The sequence below is a fragment of the Rattus norvegicus genome, chromosome X, assembly GCF_036323735.1.
Source record: "Rattus norvegicus strain BN/NHsdMcwi chromosome X, GRCr8, whole genome shotgun sequence".
Taxonomy (NCBI): domain Eukaryota; kingdom Metazoa; phylum Chordata; class Mammalia; order Rodentia; family Muridae; genus Rattus; species Rattus norvegicus.
In genome coordinates this window covers 119,679,882-119,706,245 of record NC_086039.1, presented here as the reverse complement: position 1 = coordinate 119,706,245, position 26,364 = coordinate 119,679,882, and the positions used below count along the sequence as shown (strand labels likewise).

Here is a 26,364-nt window from a genome sequence, read left to right as displayed (position 1 = left end):
ATGGTGCATTTTGATGTGCATATGTCCTGAATAATCCAATTTATTGCTTTTTTCATTTCCGCTACTAATTTTGTGACCCACTAAAAATCATTACCCACCTCTAGAAATATTGCCCTCTAATATTCAATTCTGCAGTCCTTAATTTTACTTTCCCCATTTCTTTTTTTTATTTTATTTTATTTTTTAACTTGAGTATTTCTTTCTACATTTCGAGTCCAACTAGTCTTCCCAACTTCCACTATCCAACACACACCACACACACACACACACACACACACACACACACACACACACACACACACACACACTTATATATTTATATATGTGTAATATATACATATATATGTGTGTGTGTATGTATGTATGTATGTATGTATGTGTGTATGTATGCATGTACGTTCTGTTTGGAAGAGTACATGAATAAATCAGCATGACCTTCCAACTGGATGAGTGGTTGTCTTAACTCCAATGCATCCTCAAGGTTTTATTTGTCTGTGCATATACATAAATGAGATCTAGGAACATTGCATTTCTGACAACAGTCTTCTAGACTTAGAGGATGAGTGTTAGCTATGTATTATTCCTCCTGCTCTACATCCACCCAGAATCTTGTGATGTCCCACTATGAGGCTGCAATTGTATTTGCCTGACAATCTTGGTCAGGGGTATTGTCACTAAGTGAATTTGAGTAAATAGGTAAAGTTTAAGGTATTCTTGAAAAAGGCGGATGCTTTTGTTCTCCCAAAGCCATAAGCTAAATCTGAAGGTCCTTTGACTATAGATGATAGAAATGAGACCCTCATGACCATAGGAGACAAATCTGAGGTCTCACTCATCATTGTTGCATAGGTCAAACACCCTTAGGCAGGAATGGAATGTATATAGTCCTTGTGGTTGAAGGAGAAAATTATAGCATGCTTTTACATTACACTGAACTGCATGTGAGTGGATATGATTATCACTTCAACAGAGAGAATGACATAAAGCTTACTTGTTCTTTGGCAAGATATCTATATCTTTAGCTAGGTCTAAAAGAGAACAAATATATATGCCAGGATTCATAAACAGCTTATGTGAGTTCCCAGCATAATTGCATCTTAATAATCATGTTCAAACAACCTGAACTGAGACAGATTGATGATATCATGTCAGGTGACTTTTCTCAGGAAAAATGAACTTCCAGGATTTGCTTGCTCTTCTTGATTTCTGGGAGCCATACCCAAAGGGAGCCATACTCCTTGGTCAAAGGTGAAATAGCTCATGGCTCATTGCCCAGAAGGTGAGGTTCTGAGAGCCCATTGGATCAAATGGGTAACTTTTAAGTTCTCAGTCATGAGGGAAAGAGTACTACTTAAGTTTTGGAAAGGAGAAATATTCTAGATCCTACTGGACAGAAGGAGAATATCTCTGTTCCAGTAGAGGATAATGGGCCAGGAATAGCACACCTCTACTTCTTCAAAGGACTCTATAAAATTTCTCTAAGTATTCCACAGTTGGCTTGAGAGAAAACTGGAGTTTCTTCTGACAAGTTGGTCAAGGTCCGTGGATTTGTTCCCTACTTAAGCTTACAGCAAGCCATACAGGTATGAAAGTGGAGGATGGGTACTATTCTTGTGAACAGCTTAAAGATAGATGGCCTTGGATCTTGGATCCAGGCTGAGTTTTCTTAATTGACCATGAATTTTAATCCAGAGCTCTCAGTTCTTTCTTTCTTTCTTTCTTCTTTCCTTCCTTCCTTCCTTCCTTCCTTCCTTCCTTCCTTCTTTCCATCCTTCATTCCATCCTCCATCCCTCTGTCCTCCTTCTTGCCTCCCTCTCTGATGGGGTAATTAAAGTGTATTTTTACCCAATATAGTCTGATGGAGAACCTTTTATGTTTCATAGTGCAATGGTAGAGCTGAGTCAGCTATGAATAAAAAGAGAATCCCCCATGTGTTCTTGGTCACAGTAATTCAGTCTCGAACATGCTTCAGCAGAGTATGAGTGTTTGAGATACACTTATAGGACACAGGGTCAGTTCCGCAGCTTGCTTAATCAGAGAGGCATATTTCAGACTCTTTCTGCAGACATAAAACCAACATATTTTTATTCAAACAAAGTATGTTAGAGCAGACCCCCACCTTTGGCATACCATTAAATCAGGGGATACTATGGTTGAAGGAAGTTAGTCTAAGACCTCTTCAGAATATGTACAATGAGTGTTTCCACCCCTTTGCATTTTTAGGTTAGTTTATTTCTAAGAGGGCATATCTAAGATTTGATGGAGTTACTGTTAGCTGGAGGCAAAATTGTTCTGGTTCTAGAAGGCTAGGTATGGATCTCCACTGTGACTTAGAAATTCTATTGCACATTGATTCTTTTTTTTTATTAACAAGTATTTCTTATTTACATTTCAAGTGTTATTCCCTTTCCCGGTTTCCGGGCAAACATCCCCCTAATCCCTCCCCCTCCCATTCTTTATGGGTGTTCCCCTCCCCATCCTCCCCCCATTGCCGCCCTCCCCCCAACAATCACGTTCACTGGGGCTTCAGTCTTAGCAGGACCAAGGGCTTTCTCTTACACTGGTGATCTTACTAGGATATTCATTGCTACCTATGAGGTCAGAGTCCAGGTTCAGTCCATGTATAGTCTTTAGGTAGTGGCTTAGTCCCTGGAAGCTCTAGTTGCTTGGCATTGTTGTTCATAAGGGGTCTTGAGCCCCTTCAAGCTCTTCCAGTTCTTTCTCTGATTCCTTCAACAGGGGTTCTGTTCTCAGTTCAGTGGTTTGCTGCTGGCATTCACCTCTGTATTTGCTGTATTCTGGCTTGCACATTGATTCTTAAAGGACTGTATTTGTAGCCTTCTTGGGAACTTGAGTAGGTCTAGATTTCTTTGCTTGTCAATCATATATTTTAGATCCTTTCAGATGTTGATGGTCTGTGTGATACCCTCGTTTTGAAGTGGTAAGCGTGAAGTTCATTTGGGCAATTAGTAGATGTCTAAGGTTTCCAGATTCTCAAAGGAATAGTATGAACACTGGGGAGTATTTGATACTTTTGATGTTGAGGAGGTACCTCTTAAACAAAACCCTCTATTAACTCATGGAGGAATTTGTGAGGCACACTGTTTCTAGACAGATAAGATTAAGGACATTTAAGCAATTGAGGAAGATCTGAGGATCCCTGGTTTTGAATATAAGGATCAGAAGCCCTCTCGTTCCATATAGTAGTTTGTAATATTTGTGGTTCTGAATATTTGTGGTTTGTAATATTTGTAGGACTGAACCCAATTTGAGGATGACTGGAGTGCATTTGGCTTCCTGGTTTAGACAGAGTATGACTAAGGGAGTAATTCTTGACACGTTGAGAATGATTTGAGCTCCACTACATGTATTTGGAAAGCGTGGATCTTACTGGTTCTGAAAGAATAAATCTGAGATCAGATTGTCAGAAACACAAATTAGAGAATCCTTGGATAAAATGAGAATGTTCAAGATAGCTACAACCAGAAATTATTAATAACCATTCCTTTGAGTCAGAAAGTCTAATGTTATATTGGTGAAAGAAGAAAGGTTAACATATCTCATGCATAACAGAGGAAGACCAAGAATCAATTTGGGGAGTAGAAAAGGCTTGAACATTTCTTATCCAGTCTTCATAGGAACATAGACCATCCATATCATGCATACAGAACATCAGTGTAATAAATCTCCAACATGCTAGGAGGTAGTGCACAGCTAGTTCTCCTGATAAATCAGCTGCATACTTCTGATCATGAAGAACATGGCTTCTTCATTTTTGCTGGCCAATTTAAGGTGTATTTCCTGGGTTTAGGATGTTGCTGGCTACTCTTAGGCTCTAGGAACTCAGGTGCCAGGTTCCTGTTCTTTAAATAGAGGTTGTGAGTTTAGTGAATCAGAATAAGAAGAACTCAGTGCACCTTAGATAGAGGAATTTGATTTGTTACTCATTCAGTCAGATAAAGTGGGTAAAGATAAGGATCCACAATCATCAGAAGAAGAATATATTCTCCTCCAGGGGGAAATATTGTATAGCATGTCCTTCTAGCTACAAATTGTGAGCTATGAGCTGTTCTTAATGAGAAGGAAATACCTGCCCTGCTTTTAGTTAGAGGGGCCTACCCGATGCTTCAGATGTGTATCTGAGGCAGCTAGGAGTGGAATCATATCTTTGACAAATGATTGATAAGAAGAAAAAGATCTAAACTCGTGTTGTTCATTTGGAGCACAAGACAGGGAAATATGAGGGTAGATTGCAGATAAAAAGAACTGAAGACACTATGGTAACAGAATTTATGGTCCAGGTTCCTCTACTGAGATAGGCTGTTTAGTGGTTCCATTTGGCAAGCTGGGAAGCTCTTTTGCCTCCTTGGGAGGTAAAAGGTTTTGTTAGAGGAAAAATTCCTAGAGTCTCTTTCATCACAAGGAGTATCTCTGAAGCCCAGTCCATTAGATGGTCTATTTAAGATGGCCTCCATTTTAGGCTGAAACATCTGAGGCAGTCTGAAACAAGAGGCCATATATCATGTCCTTTTGATGAGACTGGGAGAGCCTGAGGCCACATTGGTCAGCCTGAGGAGATCTAATAACTCCTTTAGGGGAAAGGATAGCATTAAAGCTCCTTCTTGTCAGTGGGGTCCTTTAGAGACTGCATGTGAATTCATGTGAATATGTGTGGTTTCCTATGACAGATGGGATAAAATGGGGGACCAATGTTCATTTTGGAAGGCTGTGTCTCTCCCTTGCTAAAAGAGGGAAGATCTCAGCTCTCCTAGTTGGGATAATGATGTGTCTTAATCTGTCTTTGATAATCTCTTTTGGAATTAGAACACATATGAGACCCCATAGGACAAGAAGCAAATCCCTGCCCCTCCCCCTTGTTGCACTTATGGAAATCTTTTCTTCCTCTTAGACAGAAAGAACATGTTTTGTGTTCTCCTTAGTAGAAACATAGTAGCTGATATCCTCTTAGCCTGATGATAAAGGTTTGACACTCCCATGTTTATGGTCTCCATCTGGAGATCTCTCAATGTATTTTTGATTGCAGGAGAAGTTTTTTATGACTTCTTGGTTTCAGGGGCATTCCTCAGTCTACTCCTGATAGAAGTAGTGTGTCTGGCCTTTCCATGAGGAGAGGTACAATGTCTGAGGCTCTTTTCATGAAAGAAATTCATTGCAATGCCCACTTCTGTAGAGATGGCAGAAGCTATGTCCTCTTGGGAAGTAGCTTTTTGTTTCTTATTTTTTGAAAGATAAAGAATTTCTGTGTCCTCTTTTTGACAAGGATCATTTGTAACCCCCATGTTCTGAATGGTAATCTTGAATGTCTGCTTGGTTGGAAGGGGCCGTTTGCAGTTTAGTTTTAGTAGATTTGGACTATCTATTGACGTATTCAGGAGAAAGGAGAAATCTGAGCCCCTCCTTATGAGATCCTGAGGATCTGTGGCCTCCTTTGGCAGAAGCAGAAGTAGTGAGAATTCTCATGGTCTCCGTTTTAAGCCTTACACCCATTTTTTTCAGATTTGGAAACTCTCCCCCCACCTTGTTGGAAGAAGGGCAAAGTTTTGAGACCTAATTTTCCAATGGCATGGTATTGAGACATGCTTGGTCTGAAGGTCTTGGTTTTGTTTTCTCCAATTTAGAACATCTTGTGACACATTGTGGAGAGAGAGAGAAAGAGAGAGAGAGAGAGAGAGAGAGAGAGAGAGAGAGAGAGAGAGAGAGAACATCTGAGAATTTATTTATAGGTGGTACTAGAATTTATTTATAGGTGAGAATTTATTTATATTGGTACTAGCCAATTCTGATGCTTTCCAAGGTGAGATGCACCTTGGAGGAAGAGAGGTAAGACTTGAGTCCTTTATTGGCATACATGGAATGTGTGAGTCTACTTTGACCAGAAGAGATAGCTTTTAAAACATGAAGTTCTGAAAGGGAATATCTGATATCCCCTTCAGGAACTGGGACAAGTCTCAATATCCTTTGGTAGAATTGAAAAATCTGGGGCTTTTCTTTGGATAAGGGAAATGTCTTGGGCACTCTTAATCAGAAGTAATTCTAATAAAGTTGTCAAGTGCAAAATGGAGATACCAAAAAACTGTGTTGAAAGAAAGTTCCTACAATCTCTTAGGTTAATGGCATTGATTCTAGTGGTCCTTGGGGTCATTAAGTAAGATCCAGTTTCCTGGACAGATGGCAGTGTTCCCAGAATCCCTTTGTCAGGTATTGAAAGACCCAGAACTGCTCATTTGGTTTTAAGCCCATAGAGCACCTGGCATAGATATCAAATATTCTAGAGTCCCTGACACAGATTCTGAAGTCTCACAAATGCTTAACCAGATGGTAGAGATTCTGCTGTCTCTACACTAACTGGTAAAGTTGGTAGAAATATAAGACAATCTCAGGCAGGTGATGAAAATTATATAATCTCTTAAGAGATAGAGGATAGTTATAGTCTGCTTTGAGTACATTTGAATGTGGCTAGTGTCCCCTGGGTCGATGCAGAAAGTTCTGGATCTTCTGGATCAGATGGTGAATATACTGAAACCTCTTGGTCCCAAATAATTCCTTGGGTAACTTAGGATTACATGAGAGAGTCTGGAGACCCTTGAACAACTGGTGAACATCTAAAAGATTCTTGTGAGGATATCGGCAGGTTCTTGTGTAATCACCAAATTTTCTTTATAGATTTCATGAGGTGGTAAATCTCATAAAGTAACTTATTCACCTGAAAAAATTTATTAAACCCTTTATGTGCTATAGAAGGTCTACATGGGCTCATTTAATATGGGACAACTTTTACAGATGCTGAGAGAGATGTAGAAGGTTCTAGAGTATCCTGATATAATGTTAGTGGTACCAGTATCACTTGTTCAGATATGGAAGGGCCCACAGCACTTTGGGCAAATGTTAAAAACATCAGTAATTCTATAACACATGCAAAAATTCCTAGAGTACTTGCAACAGATTTGTAAACATCATTGACAAAGTTTCTGATATCTGTAGGGTAAATTATGAAGGGCTTAGTTTCCACTTTGTAAGAGTCAAAATTCCTACAATATATCCAACAGATGGTGAAGGTTCTTTAGTCCATTCCACAGATGATGATATTTCTAGAGCACCTTGGATATAATCTGGAATTCCTTCTGACAATAAAAAGTGTCCAAGATTTCCTGGAGCAGATGACAAATATTCAAAAGCTTCTTGGGTTAAAGAGCTTACTACATAAAATTCGGAAGATGTGCACATTTCTGGACACCCTTGATCATGTTTTGGTTGTCCTAGATATTCTTGTGATGTGTGGAAATTTCCACAATCCCTTGAGTAGATAATGGATCTCCTAAATATCCTTTCTGAGGTGGTGAAGTTTTAGAGACACTTGGTCAGATATAGACAATTGTGGATACAATTAGCCTGATAATAAAGAGTCCTGCCCCTGGAACAGGTTAAAATTGTACCAATGAATTTGAAAGATGAAGAAGATTGGAGTTTTCTGGAGAGCTATTGATGATCCTTGAACTTTGTGTCAGAATCATGAGGATGCATATTATCATTTGCAGCATTGAAATACCCATAGTTCCTGGGAGAGATATCAAAGTTCCTAGAGTCCTCAATGAATATCCTGAATAAGTTAAATCTCTTGGGGAGAAAGCACAATTTCTGATGTCTTTGGGGTTCATTCATCATGTGCCAGATACCCCTGAGAATGAGACTGAAGTTCTAGAGTACCTCACATATCTGATGAATTATCAAGTGTTCAATGGAAAGTAGATAATGTTTGTAGACTAACTTGGGAAGATGGCAAAGTTCAAAGTATAGCTTGGGCAGAGAGAGAGAGAGAGAGAGAGAGAGAGAGAGAGAGAGAGAGAGAGAGAGAGAGAGAGAGAGAGAGAGAGAGACAACTCAGAGCTTCTGGGACAGATAGGACCTTTATTATGGGCCCAACTTGCTCATAAGAAGGGTCTAGCACTTCATTGGAAGGTGTGGCGGTTTCAAGAGCCCCGTGAGGGAATGGTGAATGTCCTAATGAATCTTCTGTGCTAGTGACTGTTGTAGACTCACTTTTTTAATGTGGAATCATTTTCTGATGTGATAGGGAATATTCCAGTCACCCGGTACAGATAGCATATATACTAGAAAATGTTGGGAAGTTGGAGAGTATTTCAGGGAAATTTGCAGAGTGGCTGAAGATACTATGGAATTCTGTGAAAATTTGGAGATTCCCAAATTTTTGGGGGGTGGTGATGGTAGGCAAAGGCATCTAGCATCTTTGAGGTCAAAACTAAAAAGTTCTGGAGCCCATGAGGCAGTGAGCTTATTTGCTAAAGAGTCTGCGATAGGCGGAACAAATTTGAAATCCCCTTAGGTAGATGGTAATACATTTAATTTGTTCTGGAAAGATTGAGGTCTCTGAGACCCTAGGCAAAAAGATTTGAGTCCTATATCAGCCTGATAATATAGCAAAGGTTCTGTCTGGGGAAATTTTCACATCCCCTTGGTCAGATGTTGATGTTCCTAGAACACACTGTGCAGATAGGGCAGGTGTCAGAGACAATGAGACAGGTTGATATACTCCTAAATTCATTTGGACATGTGGAGAAGATCCTAGACTCACTGTAGTAGATGGAGACATATCTAAGTCTGCTGGTGAAACATTTGATATTCCTGTCTTGTTATGTGTACAGGTGAAATCTTCAAGATATATTCTACATATCTTGCTATATACCTCAATGATCCTTGAGTTTCCTTCCTAGATCGGAATGGTCCAGAAGCTCTTGAGGAGGATGGTGATGGTTGTACAGTAAGTTGTGCATGTAAAGAAAATCTCAGAGATGCCTAACAAGAAGTTGGATGTTTCAAAGACATTTCACAAGAGGAAACAGTTTCCACAGTGCCTTGTTACAGTATGGACAGTTTTATAGACCCTTGGGCATATCAGGAAAAATTGAAAAGTCCCTTCTGATGATGATCAAGATCCTTGAGTTCCTTGTGGAGATAAAGAAAGTATCAGAGGACTTTGATCAGATGGCAAATATCCTGGGAACACATGGGTATTTTGACCCCAGAGGTCCTGGTATTTATGGCAAATGACCTAGTGCCTGTTATGCAGACATGGACTTACCTAGTGTGGCTGGAGCAGAAAAGATATGCCCTCCAGTGCCCTGACAAGATGGGGGTGATCATAAGTTCCTTTTTTAGATTATAATACTTTATGAGTTCCTTTTGTTTATAGACAAGTTCCAACAGCCCCTTTATCACACTGAGATGTTGTGATGCAGAAAGACCCAGATATATACCTGGATGTGTTAATATTAAAGATCCTATAACTTCTGAAGTTGTTTGAGAAGATTTCACACCTTACAATGCACATGGTAAATGCCCCAAGGTACTCTGGGTGTGTTTGTCTTATCCCAACACCCCATTTGTTATATATTGAAAGTTCTAGCTGAAATTGGATGGATGACAAAGAATTTTGCACAAAGTTCCCTTTGTAGCTTTTGAAAGTTCCTTGAGTCCTTGAGGAGATAGCTGCTAGAGTTTCTGTAATAGATAGAGGATATCCCTGAGCACATGGTGCAGATGGGTAATGTTCTAAATACCTGGGTAAAGATTAAAAGGATCACTAAGTATCCTGTATAGATAGGAAAACTCCAGTATTCCTTGGGGAGGATGATGAACATTGAACAGACTAAGAAAACTTCAGAACCTCCTGACAAGTTGGGTGTTTCATAGACTTTAGAACAGATGACACTGTTCTTACAGTTTGTTTGTTTGTTTGATTTTGGTTTGGATGTAGACAGTTTTAGAGACCCTTTGGCAGATAGAAAAGTTACCAGAAGCCTTTGTGCAGATGACAATGATCCAAAAATCCCTAGTTCAAGTTAGGAAAATACTAGAGACACTTGGGCAGATAGAAAAGTTCTTAGATCCTGATGGCCATTTTTTTTGTAACTAGAGTTCCAGAATTAGAAGTCAAATGTTCTGCGGTTCCCTGTGCAGTTATGGCCTGTCCCAAAGTGACTTAAGATGCTTTGGGATATGTGGCAGTGGTCTGTGGTCCTTGGCACTCATGGAGACATACACAAAGAATCTGAGACAGAGGACAAATAATATTTTGTGCACTGGGTACACTTGGATGGTCAAAGAATCTTTTGGGAAGATGATGACTTCTGAAGAGACTGTTGAGTATATGGTGATAGGCCCAGAGTTCCCCGAGCAGATATGCTAATTTGATAGTTAGCAAATATGCCAAATGCTTTAGATTATTAAAGAAGACTCCTGAGATCCTTCTTCATATAGTGAATGTCTTGTAGGCCATGAAGGAAATGGCAAAGTGCCTATAGGTTTTTGGACAGATGGGAAAGAATCCTGAGGTTCTACCATGCATGCCACATGTCCTAGCTTTTCTTAAAATGATGTTCTGGGGTTTAGAGACCTGGAGGTAGATGCCAAAAATGTTACTGTCTCCTGAACAGACATAGAATGTGTACGTTTGTGTACATTTTAGAGTTGATAGAGACTTTGAGGTATTTAGGGGAGGCTTATGAGAACCAAGTGCAGGTTTGAAGGTTTCACAGTGCCTGGGGAAAATAAGAATGTTGTTTTGTTTTGTTTTTATTCCCTGGGCCTATGAAGATTTTGTAGTTTCTTTAGGAAATGGTAAATGTTTCAAAATATATAAATAGAAAAAAATCTGTTGTGGTTTGCTCTGGAGTTATCTGTATTTTGATGCTAATTCTACTGCCCCAAGGACAGCTGCCTAGTCACTTACTCAGGAATCAGGTGACTTCACCAGAACCTTCTCCCCATTGAATTTGTAAAATAAAGGTGAGGGGCAGGTACAGGATAGAAGGAGGCCTGTCATTGGAGGAGAAGGAAGAATGGGCGGGAGAGAAGTTTGAAGGAAGAGGAGGAGACTGGAATGGAAAGGAAGAGAGAGACAGGAGGAGAGAGAGAGGAGAGAGAGAGGAGAGAGAGAGAGAGAGAGAGAGAGAGAGAGAGAGAGAGAGAGAGAGAGAGAGAGAGAAGCCATGGAGGACAATATGGCAGGTGATGTTAAGATTCCATGCTGTACATTTATAGGTTGTTACAAATGTTCTTAAGGGATGGATGGTACTGGGCTTTGTATGATTAAGTGGGCAATTTTATCTTACCAATTGGGTCAAATATTGTGTTGTGGGTTCTTTTATGTGACGATTTGAGTGTAGCAAAGTGTGCAGTGGCAGGAGACACTGGGCCGCCGAGGAGTTGGGATGTGTTTCCTCCAAGATATCTAGTAGATATCTTGGGGCACCATGTTGCCAGACCTAGCAAGGTAAAAGACAGCAATACTTTTTTATTTTTTATATTTTACAACAATAAAAATCTAGAAACTTTTTTTCAATTTAATTTTTATTTTAAGTGCATCATTAGTGTGAATAAGAAGTGGACAATAAAGAATCTCATCACAGTATGTACTTGAAAACATCCGCTGAACGGTTATACCCACTAACCTTTGATGGGCTTAAAGCTTTACTGTCCTGATAACTATCTTGCCATGACCCCTCCTTGATAAAACAAAATCATGCCAGCTGGACCCTAGCATTGGTCCTGATAAACTCTGGCTTTCCTAATCTCTTGGACCTTGATATGGGCAGGTTTCCTCTTTGTTGGTTTGGTGTTTGTGTTGTTTTTCCTTTTTCATTCACACACTCAATTCTTATGCTTGAAGCATTGATTTCTGCTTGTGTGTTAAATTTTCTTAATTGTTCCTTTGTCAACAGTTTGTGTCTGCCATGTTTTCCTTTCATTTCATTTTCTTATTTGAAACCTTCCCTGTAACATAAGGAATTTATTTCCCTGTGGCACTCCTATACACTTATGTAGTGAACTTGGGTCATCATCTACTCTGTTCCACCAGCAGGCCCTGGCATGTGGCTGAAAGCCTCTCATTTTTATTAAGGTTCCAGCTACATATCCATGGCCCTAGTTAGGATCTCCTTATCTCTGGAACTGACATGTTGCAGACAAGCAACCCTCAGTCTGTTCACATTTCAGAAAAAGACAAAATTTCATACTTCATGGCTAAGCATGGGCCTCTTCACTTGTTCTCCTTCTATGCTTATTGTTGACCACTTGGTTTTTGGAATTAACCCAAGATCCCATGCACATGAACACAAAACACCATCTCTATCATTCTGAAATGTATCTGAGCTACAAAGTAATCTCCTAACAGATGTATATTTGAATGTTCAAGAATATTGACAGATATATTTATGTATATGTGTGTATGTGTGTATGTACATATGTATGTATGTATGTATGTATGTATGTATGAATGTACATATGTGTATGTGGCCTCTGTGTGCCCATGTGCTGTTATGGTTCTGACACCACAGTAAAACTGGCTTTGTAGGTTGTTAAAACAGCTTGAGCATTCATCTTCGTGGCACTTTATAGCCGGTAGTTAAGCTCCATCAATTTGTTGGTCCAGGCTCTCTTTCTTAGGGGAGACTATATCACATCTTTCTATCTTGTCCCTATATTGAGCTCTTCATTTTTTGGAATATCCTGAATTTATCATCAGGCCAACAGAGTAGCAGTGGGAAGGCAGCAGGTGCTTCATATTTGATAACCTCCTATCAATTTTGATGTCTGAGAAATTTCTTAAGGATTGTGAGCACTCTGGAATATAAGTTTTCCTCATAGCCCTTAGGGTTCCAATGGATTGTAACTTGTCTCTTCTGTGTCTCACATTTTAATAATTTGTGTCTTCTGCGTGATTGATGCCAAGGGTTTGTCAGATTCAATCATCCTATCAAATTTGCAGGTTTTTGTTTCTGTGATCTTTGTTTCACCCTCTATGTGTTTGCTTATTTCCAGCTCTGATATTTCGTATGCTTTGCATAAGTACTTTGGAGTTTGGGTTGGGTTTTTGTTGTTGTTCTCGATCTCTGAACACAAGATGCATCATTAGGATTCTTGAGGTATCTGTGGTTTTAATAATATAGAAACTGAGCACGTAGTTCAATTCCCAGCTACCACATGGTAATGGTTTTTTTATTTTTTTAATTTTTATTAACTTGAGTATTTCTTATATACATTTCGAGTGTTATTCCCTTTTCCGGTTTCCGGGCAAACATCCGAAACTTTTTGAATGAACTGAAATCTTTCAAAAGTTCTTCTTCTGATGGCAAATTTTCAAGTCCTGGTTTCATTGGTGGGCAGTTCCCATAGCCCCTCTAAAAGACAGAGTATTTCTCAGCTCCTTTGTTAGATAGCAATACTCCTGATTCCTATGAGCATGTGGACTTGATCCTAGAGCCCCTGTCTTACATGATGATGGTCCTAAGATGCTCTGTACCTATATAGACTGTCCCAGGCTGTTTTATTCTGCTTAATATTTTGTCACTTTCCCTTGACCAGATGCCAAAAATCCTAGGGTCCATTTTGCTAGTGGTGACACTTCAAGAGTTCTTGCTAAAGGCAAATTTCCCAGGGACGGATGACAAAGAATATAGATTATATTTAGAAGGCATGTAAAGTTGTATTTGCCCTTGATTTATATCCAAAGATTTTAAGTCCTGTTGAGTAAATGGATTACAGCTGGTGGGGACAGTGATTCTTTTATACCTTCATAACAAAGACTCTTGTGATACCTGGCAAGCTGAGGAAGATACTAAAACCTGAGTTAAAAGATGAATTTGTAGCAGAAGGGGAAGGTCATTTGGCTCCTGTGTCAAATGGAGAAATTTCTCCATCTTCCTCCATATTTGTCAAATGCTCAAACTTTCTGTGTTCTGAGTTTGATGGTTTCAAAACATGTAGAGAATTTACCAAAAGTTCTAGTGCCCCTTGAGTAGATAGTGAAGGTTCCAACATTCCCTATTCTACTCTTGAGAGTTCAACAGATATTTCAGAAGTTTTCAAATGAAATAGGGTGTGTAGCATAAAAAGGCCTGGTTGCAAATCTCCTGGCACATTTGTTGTTTTCCTGCAACCTCTAGAGATGGCAATGGTCTTTGTATATCTCTGTTAAGTTGTTAAGGTCCCAGAGGTTATGGTGCAGATATTTTATGTTGGTGAGGACATTGGATTAATAAAATCTTGAACACCTTTGGCAAAGGTTTTATTGTTCCTTGGCAATACTGGAAAGCACACAGCTCCTGGGGAAGTTTCTAGACACAGTTTCTTAGATGTTGGCAGTTCTAGGGATCCAAAGGCAGATGGTAAATGCTCTCCAGCAAAGGCTTTATGCAGAAGGATTTTTCAGTGCTCTGGAATACATGGGAGTTGTTAGAAATTCTTGAGCTACGGGCACAAGTTCAAAGAACTTTTTGCAGATATAGTTTTTTCCTTGAGACTTGGGCAGACAGGGAAGGTTTTATGGTACTTCAGTTTGATTTGGAAAGTGACAAATAAGTGAGCATGAGGAAAATGTTCTGAAGCCATTGAGAGATGAAGAATTTCCTGAAGCTTCGTGAGAGATTTTGAACTTACTAGACCCTTTGGGGGTGGACAGAGAAGGCACTTGAACCTATTCAGAAAATATGTAATGTCCAGCAGTCCCTTTTGTACATTGTTCTACAATAACTTGTCCATGGGTAAAATATTCCAAAGTGACTTGGACAAATGTAAAAGGCGGGAGAGTCACCTGAGTATTAGTTGTAGCTGTTGATGTTTCTTTGGCAGCAGGGGACCATGTATGCCTCCTCTTCACAGAAGGGAGAAGGTTGAAATTGTCTTTCTCAGATGGGAAAGCTTTGAAGTCTCCTTCCTCAGAAGGTTCAACACTTAACCTTTTTATTGGGTCTTTGTGCAGTACAGGGATCAGAGTAACTATGGCTTCACAGAATGAATTAGGAACTGAATTTTGTTCCTATTTTTGTGGACTAGTTTGAGGACTATTGGAATTAGGTCTTCTTTGAATGTCTGGTAGGCTTCTGAATGAAAGCCATCTGGCCCTGGCCTTTTGTTAGTGTTCTTTTTAGGAGGTCTTTAATGACTTCTTCTATTTTCTTAGGTGTTAATGAAACTTTTTAGGTCATTTGCCCAATCCTGACTTAACTTTGGTACATGGTTTCTGTCTAGAAAATCATCCATTTCATCTAGATTTTCCACTTTCGTTTATTATAGGCTTTTATAGTAAATTCTGAGGATGTTTTGAAATTCCTCAGTTTTTCTTTTTCTGTATCTCTTTTCATTTCTGATTTTGTTAATTTGGATACTATCTCTGTGCCTTTTAGTCATTTTGGCTAATGATTCATCTATCTTGATGATTTTCTAAAATTATGCATGGAATAATTTCAAACTTCTTGTATCTGTTGAGGCTGGTTTTGTGTGTGATTATATGGTCAATTTTGGAAAAGGTTCCATGAAGTGCTGAGAAGACACCGTAGTCTCTAGTTCTGGGGTGAAATGTTCTGTAGATATCTATTAAATTCATTTGGTTCATAACTTGTTAGTTTTACTGTCTCTGTTTAGTTTCTGTTTCAATGATCTGTCCATTGATCAGATTAAGTTGTTGAAATCACCCACTATTACTGTGTGAGGTTCAATATGTATTTTGAGCTTTAGTGAAGTTTCTTTTATGAATGTGAGTGTGCTTGCATTTCTGGCATACATGTTAAGAGATAAGACTTGTTGGTGGATTTTCCTTTGATGAATATGAAGTGTCCTTCCAATCTCCTTTGATATTTTAGGTTGAAAGTTTATTTTATTGGATAGTTGAGTGGCTACTCAAGCTTGTTTCTTGGGGGATATTTGTTGAAAACATTTTCCAGCCCTTTACTCTGAGATAGTGATTATCTTTGTCACTGATATGGGTTTATTATATACAGCAAAATGTTGGATCCTGTTCATGTATCCATTTTGTTAGTCTGTGTCTTTTTTTGTGGAATTAATATTGCAGAGAGATGATTGATAATTAATGTTATTTTCTTTGTTGTGTGTGTGTGATTTTTTCCTTTGGTTTTGTTATGAGATATTTAATTTCTGCTCTTTTCTTGGGTGTAGTTACCACCCTTGTATTGGAGTTTTCCTTCAAGTATCCTCTATGGGGCTGGATTAATAGAAAAACATTGTTTAAATTTGGTTTTGTCCTGGAGTATCTTTGTTTCTCTTCTCCATTTCTTGTGATTGAGAGATTTGTCAAGTATAGAAGCCTGAGCTGGCATTTATGTTCTCTTAAGGTCTGGATGACATCTGCCCAGGATATTCTGGCTTTTACAGTCTCCATTGAGAGATCTCTTGTAATTCTGTGAGGTCTGCCTTAATATGTTACTTGTCCTTTTCCCTTACAGCTTTTAATATTCTTTCTTTGTTCTGTGCATTTTGTGTTTTGATTATCATGTGATGGGAGGATTTTCGTTTCTGGTACAATCTAGTTGGTATTCTGTAAGCTTCTTGCACATTTATGGCCATTTCTTTCTCTAGGTTGAGAAGTTATCTTTAATGAACTTGTTGAAGATGTTTTCTGGCCCTTTGTACTGGGAATCTTCACTCTGTTTTGTTCCTATCACTCTTAGGTTTGTTCTTTTCATTTTGTCCACACTATCCTGGATGTTCTGGGTTAGGAGTTTTTTGCAATTTGTATTTTCTTTGACTGTTGAGTCAATATCTTCTATGCCTGAAGGTTGATATTTCATCTCTTTTATTCTGTTATTAATGCTTGCATCTTTAGCTCCTGATCTCTTTCCCTGATTTTCCATCTGTAGGGTTACCCATATTTGTGTTTACTTTATTTTTATTCCCAGTTTTTGGTCTTGGACAATTTTGTTCAATTCCTTCATCCGTTTGACTATGCTTTCCTGTATTTCATTAAGGGATTTATCTGTTTCCTCTTTAAGGGCTTCTACCAGTTTGCGTCCATCTTATTTCTTTATGGGAGTTCTTTATAATCATTTTAAAGGCCTCTATCATCTTCATGAGGTGGTATTTTAGATCAGAATCTTGCTTTTCAGTTGTGTTAGGTCATGCAGGATCTGTAGTAGTGCAATACTTGGTTCTGATGGTATGAAATTTTATTGCTTTTATTGCTTATCTTCTTGTATTTTCCTTTTACAATCTGGTTATTTCTGGTGTTAACTAGCCTAGGTACCTTGGACTGGAGACTATTACTCTTTGGAAGCAGGTAGAGGTTTGTGGCCTGGGTTAAAGAAGGCCTCCTCAGAAGCAGGTAGTGATACCTTGTTAGGGAGGTCTCCTCTAACCCTGGTTATAGCAGGGCCCCTGTGTCTCCTGGGAGACAGACAGGGTATAGGATGTGGGAGACAGACAGGAGCACTGATCTGCCCTGGGCAGAGTTGCAGGCCAATGGAAAATGGGGCTCTGGTAGGTAAAGCAGTTAAGGTGTCACATCCACTGGGCTCTGGGGAAGTCCAGAAATCATGGGCAGCTTTTCTTTTCTTTTCTTTTCTTTTCTTTTCTTTTCTTTTCTTTTCTTTTCTTTTCTTTTCCCAAAATCATGTTTGGTTCTACTGTAGGTCTCTGAGACACTATGTGTTCAGATCCTGCCCATCTAGGCAGTGTTGGGCATGGACTCATGCTTATATCTTGGGCTTCAATTTAGACTAGTAACTGGGTGACCACTCCCACAATTTTTAAGTTACAATTGTCCCCAAATATCTTGTAGGCAGCACAAGTTGTGAGTCATAGGTTTTGTGGATGAGTTGTTATACTAGTCCCACCATCGAAAGCCTAGCCTCAATACAGAAGATAGCTTGTTCAGGCTCCATATCCTCCATTATAAGGGGTTTAAGTTAGCATTATTATTATTTGTTTCAGGAAGTTTCCACTGTACTAGATGGCCAAACAGTCCCCTAAATGCCTGTCTATGCCAGTGTCTCTCCCCACAGTCTCTCCTCCCCTCCCTCCCTTTCTCCCCAACATGAGTCCTTCAGTTCCCATTTCCTACTGGTTTTAGTCCACCCATAAAATCTATTCTATGTTGTCTTCTCAGAGATATACATGGGTGCCCCATAAACCTCCCCTCTTTATTTAACTTCACTGGGAATGTGAATTGTACTGTGATTATCCTTTACTTAACAGCTAGTATCCACTTATAAGTGGGTATATATCATGATATTCTCTTGGGGATGAGGTTTCCTCATTACCAATGATTTTCTTATACTCACATCTATTTGTCTGCAATTGTATGGAGCCATTTTCAATAAACGATGAGACACAACCCATTGTGTAGAAGTACCATCTTTTTTATACCCATTATTCTTTGATTGATATCTAGGTTGTTTCCAAGGCCATTGTGATAAGATGGGTTGTCTTTGGATATATACCCAAGAGTGATATAGCTGGATCTTGAGGTAGACAGAATCAGAGTTTTATGAGGAACCTCCATACTAATTTCCATATAGGCTTTATGACTGTGCACTCTCATCAGTAATGGGGGGTTGTAACCCTTACTCTACATTCTTGTAATCATGAACTTTTTGATTGCTATTAGCCAGTCTGACAGGTTCTTGAAGTAGTCTTGATTTGTGTTTACTTAAAGCTAAAGTATTGCACATATCTTTAAGTGTTTCTCAGAGAAGACACAGAGAGTGTGTACAAATTAACAAAATCAGAAATGAAAAGGGAGACATAACTACAGAATCAGAGGAAATTAAAAAAAATCATCAGATCCTACTACAAAAACCTATATTCAACAAAACTTGAAAGTCTGCAGGAAATGGACAATTTCCTAGACAGATAACAGGTACTGAAGTTAAATCAGGAACAGATAAATCAATTAAACTACCCCATGATTCCTAATAAAATAGAAGCAGTCCTTAAAGGTCTCCCAACAAAAAAGAGCCCAGGCTGACAGGAATGGGATGTAGATCTCTCCTGAGAGACACAGCCAGAATACAGCAAATACATAGGCAAATGCCAGCAGCAAACCACTGAACTGAGGACGGGACCCCCTTTGAAGGAATCAGAGAAAGGACTGGAAGAGTTTGAAGGGGCTCGAGACCCCATATGAACAAAAATGCCAGCCAACCAGAACTTCCAGGGACTAAGCCACTACCCAAAGACTATTCATGAACTGACCCTGGGCTCCAACCTCATAGGTAGCAATGAATAGCCTAGTAAGAGCACCCATGGAAGGGGAAACCCTTGGTCCTGCCAAGACTGAACCCCCAGTGAACGTGATTGTTGGGAGGATGGTGGTAATGGGGGGAGGATGGGGAGGGGAACACCCATATAGAAGGGGAGTGGGAGAGGTTAGGTGGATGTTGGCCCGGAAACAGGGAAAGGGAATAACAATCAAAATAAGAAATACTCAAGTTAATAAAGATAAAAAAAATGTTTCTCAGACATTTGTTCTAATGAGAATTCTCCATTTAGATCTGTACCCCAGTTATAAGTGGATTGTTTCTAATTTCTTGAATTCTCACATCTCTGGAATATTAGCCATTTATATGGATGTGAAGTTGGTGAAAATATTTTCCCATTCTGTAGGCTGGTGTTTCTGTTCTATTGACAATGCTCTTTGCCTTACAGAGTTCTTAAGTTTCATGAGGTCCCATTTATTAATTGTCAATCTTAGTGCCTATGCCATAGATATTCTTTTATTGTGTCCTGTGTCAATGCATTCAAGGCTATTTCCTACTCAAGGCATGTTTTCATGAGTTTTGTGACTTCCAGTATTTGTAGTCTTTCTATCAAGTTTATTTTGCTTCTTTTCCATTCATGATAAAAAACAATGAGAATGCAAATTATGCTATATATGTGCTTGCAGCTTTTATTTACATAATTGGTGTCATAGTTTGCTAAACCATGTGAAGCTCATAGGAGGTTTGTTTGAGAGTTACATCAACAAGAGCATAATATGAAATTGAAAGTTAGATTTATTGAATTTTTAAAATTTTCAAAATTCATAGTAATAGATTCTCTTTTATTCTTCCTACCACAAATAGATGGACTTAAGTCATGAGCAAGGATTTGGACCTCCCTGTCTAAAGTGCAAAGAGAACTGTGCAGGGTTTGAACTACACTGCTGGAAGAAAATTTGTCATAACTGCAAATTTGGACAAGAAGAACATGGCATACTTCTGAGCAATGAGGATGACAGAAAATTGGGGAGACTCTTTGAATAAAACAAGTGCACCACCCTGATTGCCAAGCTGAAATCAGATGAAACTCTCATGTACAAACACAATGTTATGACAAATCCAATAGATGCCAAGAAGAACTTTTTCATCAACATTGTTACCTGTGTGTGGGATACCCCTGTCCAGAACCAGAAACGTGCCATGCAATACATGAAGATTTTGCCTAAGGAGAAACATACAGTGTCAGGTTCAGAGAGGACACAGTACCTGAAGAAGAAGCTGGCAAAACAGTTCCCTGAACATGACCAGAACCCTTCTAAGTGCCATGAGTTGTCTCCCCAAGTGGTAAAGAAGATGGAGTCTTTTGTGAAGAAACTTAAGAGGGAAGCACTGGGAGTGGGTGAAGTGAAGTTTCTCTCTGAGATGAATGCTCAAGGTGACAAGATGCACTACCCTGCAGGATTCAAAAATATCCCAGAAGCAGTGAGCTCCATAGACATTTCTGCAGAGTTCAAGAAGTCCCAATTTTCCTGTTACTATTACAATGACATAATAAAGGAAGGAGACCCAACCATCTTTGCTGAAAGGGCTGGCTATGATAAACTCTGGCACACAGCTTGTTTTACCTGCAGCATCTGTGGTAAAATCCTGGAACACATGATTTACTTCTGGAAGGGTGGGAAACTGTACTGTGGCAGACATTACTGTGACAGTGAGAAGCCCTGCTGTGCTGTGATAAGCTGATATTCAGCAATGAATATACCAAAGCAGAAAACAAGAATTGGAATCTGAATCATTTCTGCTGCTTTGTGTGCAAAAACATACTCATAGGGAAAATATATGTTACGGTCAATGGCACGCCTGTGTGTAAGCCCTGCTACATGAAGAACCATGCTGTGATATGTCAAGGATGTCACAATCCCATTGACCCAGAAGGGCAAAGAATTGTGTACAACAACTTCAGCTGGCATGAGTCCACAGAGTGCTTCCTATGCTCCTGCTGCAGCAAGTGCCTTTTTGGGCAGAAGTTCATTCCTGTAGAAGGGATGATTTTCTGTTCCATGGAGTGTAAGAAGATGGTGTCCTAAGAGGAGAACAAGAGCACCAAGCAGTATTGAGTTATAGCTGTCTGCAGTGACCTGCATTTCATGAGAAATTTTAATTTGAAATAAAAGAAAGTGCAGACTAAATAGCAAATCAGAAGAGACTGTCCAATACTTTTTTTCTTTTTTAACTTTAAGAAACTTTGTGTGTCTTAAATTTAAATGACTGTGTTAAGCACATGATTTAAAAAATGATGTCATCTCAGTGAATTTCTTCTGGCAGACAGCACTGTGTATAATGGGCATTCCAGTGCCTAAGCCTTTGCATCCCCTGGTTGAGGCAGAGGCCCCTCCTTTACTGCATATTCCTCTATTTACTTTACGTGTGTTCTTTTTTTTTCTTTTTTTTTTATTAACTTGAGTATTTCTTATATACATTTCGAGTGTTATTCCCTTTCCCGGTTTCCGGGCAAACATCCTCCTCCCCCCTCCCCTTCCTTATGGGTGTTCCCCTCCCAGCCCTCCCCCCATTGCTGCCCTCCCTCCAACAGTCTACTTCACTGGGGGTTCAGTCTTAGGAGGACCCAGGGCTTCCCCTTTCACTGGTGCTCTTACCAGGATATTCATTGCTACCTATGAGGTCAGAGTCCAGGGTCAGTCCATGTATAGTCTTTAGGTAGTGGCTTAGTCCCTGGAAGCTCTGGTTGCTTGGCATTGTTGTACATATGGGGTCTCGAGCCCCTTCAAGCTCTTCCAGTTCTTTCTCTGATTCCTTCAACGGGGGTCCCATTCTCAGTTCAGTGAGAACACTGCGGGCATTCGCCTCTGTATTTGCTGTATTCTGGCTATGTCTCTCAGGAGCGATCTACATCCGGCTCCTGTCGGTCTGCACTTCTTTGCTTCATCCATCTTGTCTAATTGGGTGGCTGTATATGTATAGGCCACATGTGGGGCAGGCTCTGAAAGGGTGTTACTTCAGTCTCTGTTTTAATCTTTGCCTCTCTCTTCCCTGCCAAGGGTATTCTTGTTCCCCTTTTAAAGAAGGCGTGAAACATTCACATTTTGATCATCCGTCTTGAGTTTCATTTGTTCTAGGCATCTAGGGTAATTCAAGCATTTGGGCTAATAGTCACTTATCAATGAGTGCATACCAGGTATGTCTTTCTGTGATTGGGTTAGCTCACTCAGGATGATATTTTCCAGTTCCAACCATTTGCCTACGAATTTCATAAAGTCGTTGTTTTTGATAGCTGAGTAATATTCCATTGTGTAGATGTACCACATTTTCTGTATCCATTCCTCTGTTGAAGGGCATCTGGGTTCTTTCCAGCTTCTGGCTATTATAAATAAGGCTGTGATGAACATAGTGGAGCACGTGTCTTTTTTATATGTTGGGGCATCTTTTGGGTATATGCCCAAGAGAGGTATAGCTGGATCCTCAGGCAGTTCAATGTCCAATTTTCTGAGGAACCTCCAGACTGATTTCCAGAATGGTTGTACCAGTCTGCAATCCCACCAGGAATGGAGGAGTGTTCCTCTTTCTCCGCATCCTTGCCAGCATCTGCTGTTACCTGAGTTTTTGATCTTAGCCATTCTCACTGGTGTGAGGTGAAATCTCAGGGTTGTTTTGATTTGCATTTCCCTTATGACTAAAGATGTTGAACATTTCTTTAGGTGTTTCTCAGCCATTCGGCATTCCTCAGCTGTGAATTGTTTGTTTAGCTCTGAACCCCATTTTTTAATAGGGTTATTTGTCTCCCTGCGGTCTAACTTCTTGAGTTCTTTGTATATTTTGGATATAAGGCCTCTCTCTGTTGCAGGATTGGTAAAGATCTTTTCCCAATCTGTTGGTTGCCGTTTTGTCCTAACCAGTGTGTTCTTTTTTTAAACTGGTGACCTTCATCTGTGGCATTGGATATTTTGTACCTATGTGGCTGGAACAATATGTGCACTTTGCTTTTAGAGAACTTTTTGTCCAGAACATAAAAGTAGGCAGTTCATTTAGTTTTTGAAACCCAAAGGATATACATAGATTTTGTACACAGGGAATTATAAGTTCCACTGATGCCACCTGTCTTCCATGCTTTTACTGCATTTTTGGCATGATTTAGTGTTACCTTTTTCATACTATTTTGTACTATATCTAAACTAGCTGTCTTCTTTGCTTGTGCACCCCATATAAGCAACTTCCTATTATAGGCAGTAATGCCTAACTGCCATTAAAGTTAACTTGTATCTGAGCTTCTCACCCTGGTTGCATCAGGGGTTAGTGACTCTGACTATATTTACAATATATTAACCCTCCTAGATATTAGGATATATAATTTTATAAAATAAATACTATATATTTTAGCATATATAATTCTATATGCTAAATATGGCTATGTCTCCAAGTTACTGGGGGTCATAGAAGGACCAAATTCCCTACGTTGCTGGGCTCTTTCCACCTGGCTGTACTCTTGGTCATGTTAATGCTGCTTGTTGGTACCAGCTCACCCTTAAATTATTCAATGGTGGCCACTATGCTAGTAACATTGTAATGTCCTTCCCTTTTGCTATAATTAAACCATCAAGGGCTCCATTCCACCTCGTCACATCTCAGCTTCAGATAAAAGAAGCTCATTTAGATGTTCAGGGTGGACTTCTGTGTCAGAGATTTTCTACAGAGATCTCTGGTCTCAAGGTGTGAGGGTTCAGGAGAAGGGAAGAAAACTCAGGCAGGTGCTGTTCTGCCTCTGTTTCAGGCCAGGCAAAGCCAGCAGAGCACTGAGTAGCAGGTAAGGGGTGTGGGAGGGCTTCTGGCAGTGACTTTGGGAGAGCAGATCTCTTCTTCAAACAACAGTGTTACAATTCTTATGACAGAAGCTCTCAGATGACTGAGTGATTCTTGCACACCTTTAATCATGAACATAACTCTTAAATACAGTTTTTGGATAGGTCAGTGTCTGACAGCAGGTACGTCCTATTGGCTTGGCCCAAGAGCTTGGGAAAAACTCATCTACATATTTGGAGGTGAGTTCTTGCTTCTGATCGATCTGTCTTGAACCTATGTAACCTGTTGTCACGTCCTCACCTGTGGAGGAGGGGATTGGCGAATTGCCCTACATGACTGGTCTGTCTCAAACCTCTCTACATGGGTTTGTGAGGGGCTGCAGGTAGTGAGGCCTTGATCTCCTGGGAGACTGGGAATGTGCCTGCCTTCCCTTTCAGGATTACCGGGGATTTGAGCTATCTCAAATGGATATCAGGGTACCTTTCACTGCCCACAGCACTGAAACTCCTCCTTTCCATTTTATAAGGAAGAGGTATCAGCAGAAAACTGTCTCCTATGTGGGGAACAGTTTGATACTGAACCAAGATATGACTGGTAGTAATCTTAGCAATGTTACTCATCTGATGCTTTGGAGACTGAATGAGACAGGGTGACAAGAGAAGCAAGGCTCCAATGGCTGTTATGGAGCCAAGGAGGGGAAGAATATAAGCTATCAAGGGCTTAGAGTACCAAGGGGAAGGAGTATTGGCAGTATAGTATGCCCAGAGGACTCCGCAGAGCTCTTTGAGCATTTGTATATCTTGTTCTACCCGCGCAGATTCAGTGACATAAAAGCAACATTCCTTCTCCAGCAAAATGAAAGTCATCCCTGTTCAGCAGTCAATAAGTCCAGGGCTCAAGCTCCCGGAAAGGGCGGCGCAGGTTCCCCTGGTTGCTGCCCTCATGGAGAGCTCATAAGCAACACCCCACAAGCAAACTTGAGCCTCCGGAACACAGGTAAGACCAACATTCCTGCTCCAAGCAACCTGCCTGGTGAACTCAGGACACAGGCCCACAGGAACAGCTGAAGACCTGTAGATAGGAAAAATTACACGTCCGAAAGCAGAACACTCTGTTCCCATAACTGGCTGAAAGAAAACACGAAAACAGGTCTACAGCACTCCTGACACACAGGCTTATAAGACAGTCTATCCACTGTCAGAAATAGCAGAACAAGGTAACACTAGAGATAATCTGATGGCAAGAGGCAAGCACAGGAAGCCAAGCAACAGAAACCAAGACTACATGGAATCATTGGAGCCCAATTCTCCCACCAAAGCAAACACAGAATATCCAAACACACCAAAAAAGCAAGATCTAGATTCAAAATCATATTTGATCATGAGGCTGGAGGACTTCAAGAAAGAAATGAAGAACTCCCTTAAGAAACACAGGAAAACAAAAAAGAACAAGTAGAAGCTTACAGAGAGGAATCACAAAAATCCTTGAAAGAATTCCAGGAAAACACAAGCAAACATTTGAAGGAATTAAAAATGGAAATAGAACAAATGAAGAAAGAACACATGGAAACAACCCTGGATATAGAAAACCAAAGGAATAGACGAGCCATAGATACAAGCACCACCAAAAGAATACAAGAGATAGCCCAGACCCCGTGAGAGAGAGACCCAACCGCCTGGTCAGGTGGGCACTCCTGAGGCTGCAGAGAGGAAGAGACCACCAACACTGCTCACCCCTGCCCACATCCCTGGCCCAAGAGGAAACTGTATAAGGCCTCTGGGCTCCCGTGGGGGAGGGCCCAGGAGCGGCAGGACACCTGCCTGAGACACCACCGGAACCTGAAGGAAACAGACCGGATAAACAGTTCTCTGCCCCCAAATCCCGTGGGAGGGAGAGCTAAACCCTCAGAGAGGCAGACACGCCTGGGAAACCAGAAGAGACTGCTCTCTGCACACACATCTCGGACGCCAGAGGAAAAAGCCAAAGACCATCTGGAACCCTGGTGCACTGAAGCTCCCGGAAGGGGCGGCGCAGGTATTCCTGGTTGCTGCCACTGCAGAGAGCCCGTGGGCAGCACCCCACGAGCGAACTTGAGCCTCGGGACCACAGGTAAGACCAAATTTTCTGCTGCAAGAAAGCTGCCTGGTGAACTCAAGACACAGGACCACAGGAACAGCTGAAGACCTGTAGAGAAGAAAAACTACACGCCCGAAAGCAGAACACTCTGTCCCCATAACTGACTGAAAGAGAGGAAAACAGGTCTACAGCACTCCTGACACACAGGCTTATAGGACAGTCTAGCCACTGTGAGAAATAGCAGAACAAAGAAACACTAGAGATAATCTGATGGCGAGAGGCAAGCGCAGGAACCCAAGCAACAGAAACCAAGACTACATGGCAACATCGGAGCCCAATTCTCCCATCAAAACAAACATGGAATATCCAAACACACCAGAAAATCAAGATCTAGTTTCAAAATCATTTTTGATCATGATGCTGGAGGACTTCAAGAAAGACGTG

The 26,364-nt window shown here is 40.3% G+C and overlaps 1 pseudogene; it reads left to right on the top strand.

Moving 5' to 3' along the window:
- Positions 1 to 19,893: 19,893 nt before the first annotated feature.
- Positions 19,894 to 21,116, top strand: Tesl-ps1 (testis derived transcript-like, pseudogene 1; annotated as a pseudogene).
- The last annotated feature ends 5,248 nt before the right edge of the window (positions 21,117 to 26,364 follow it).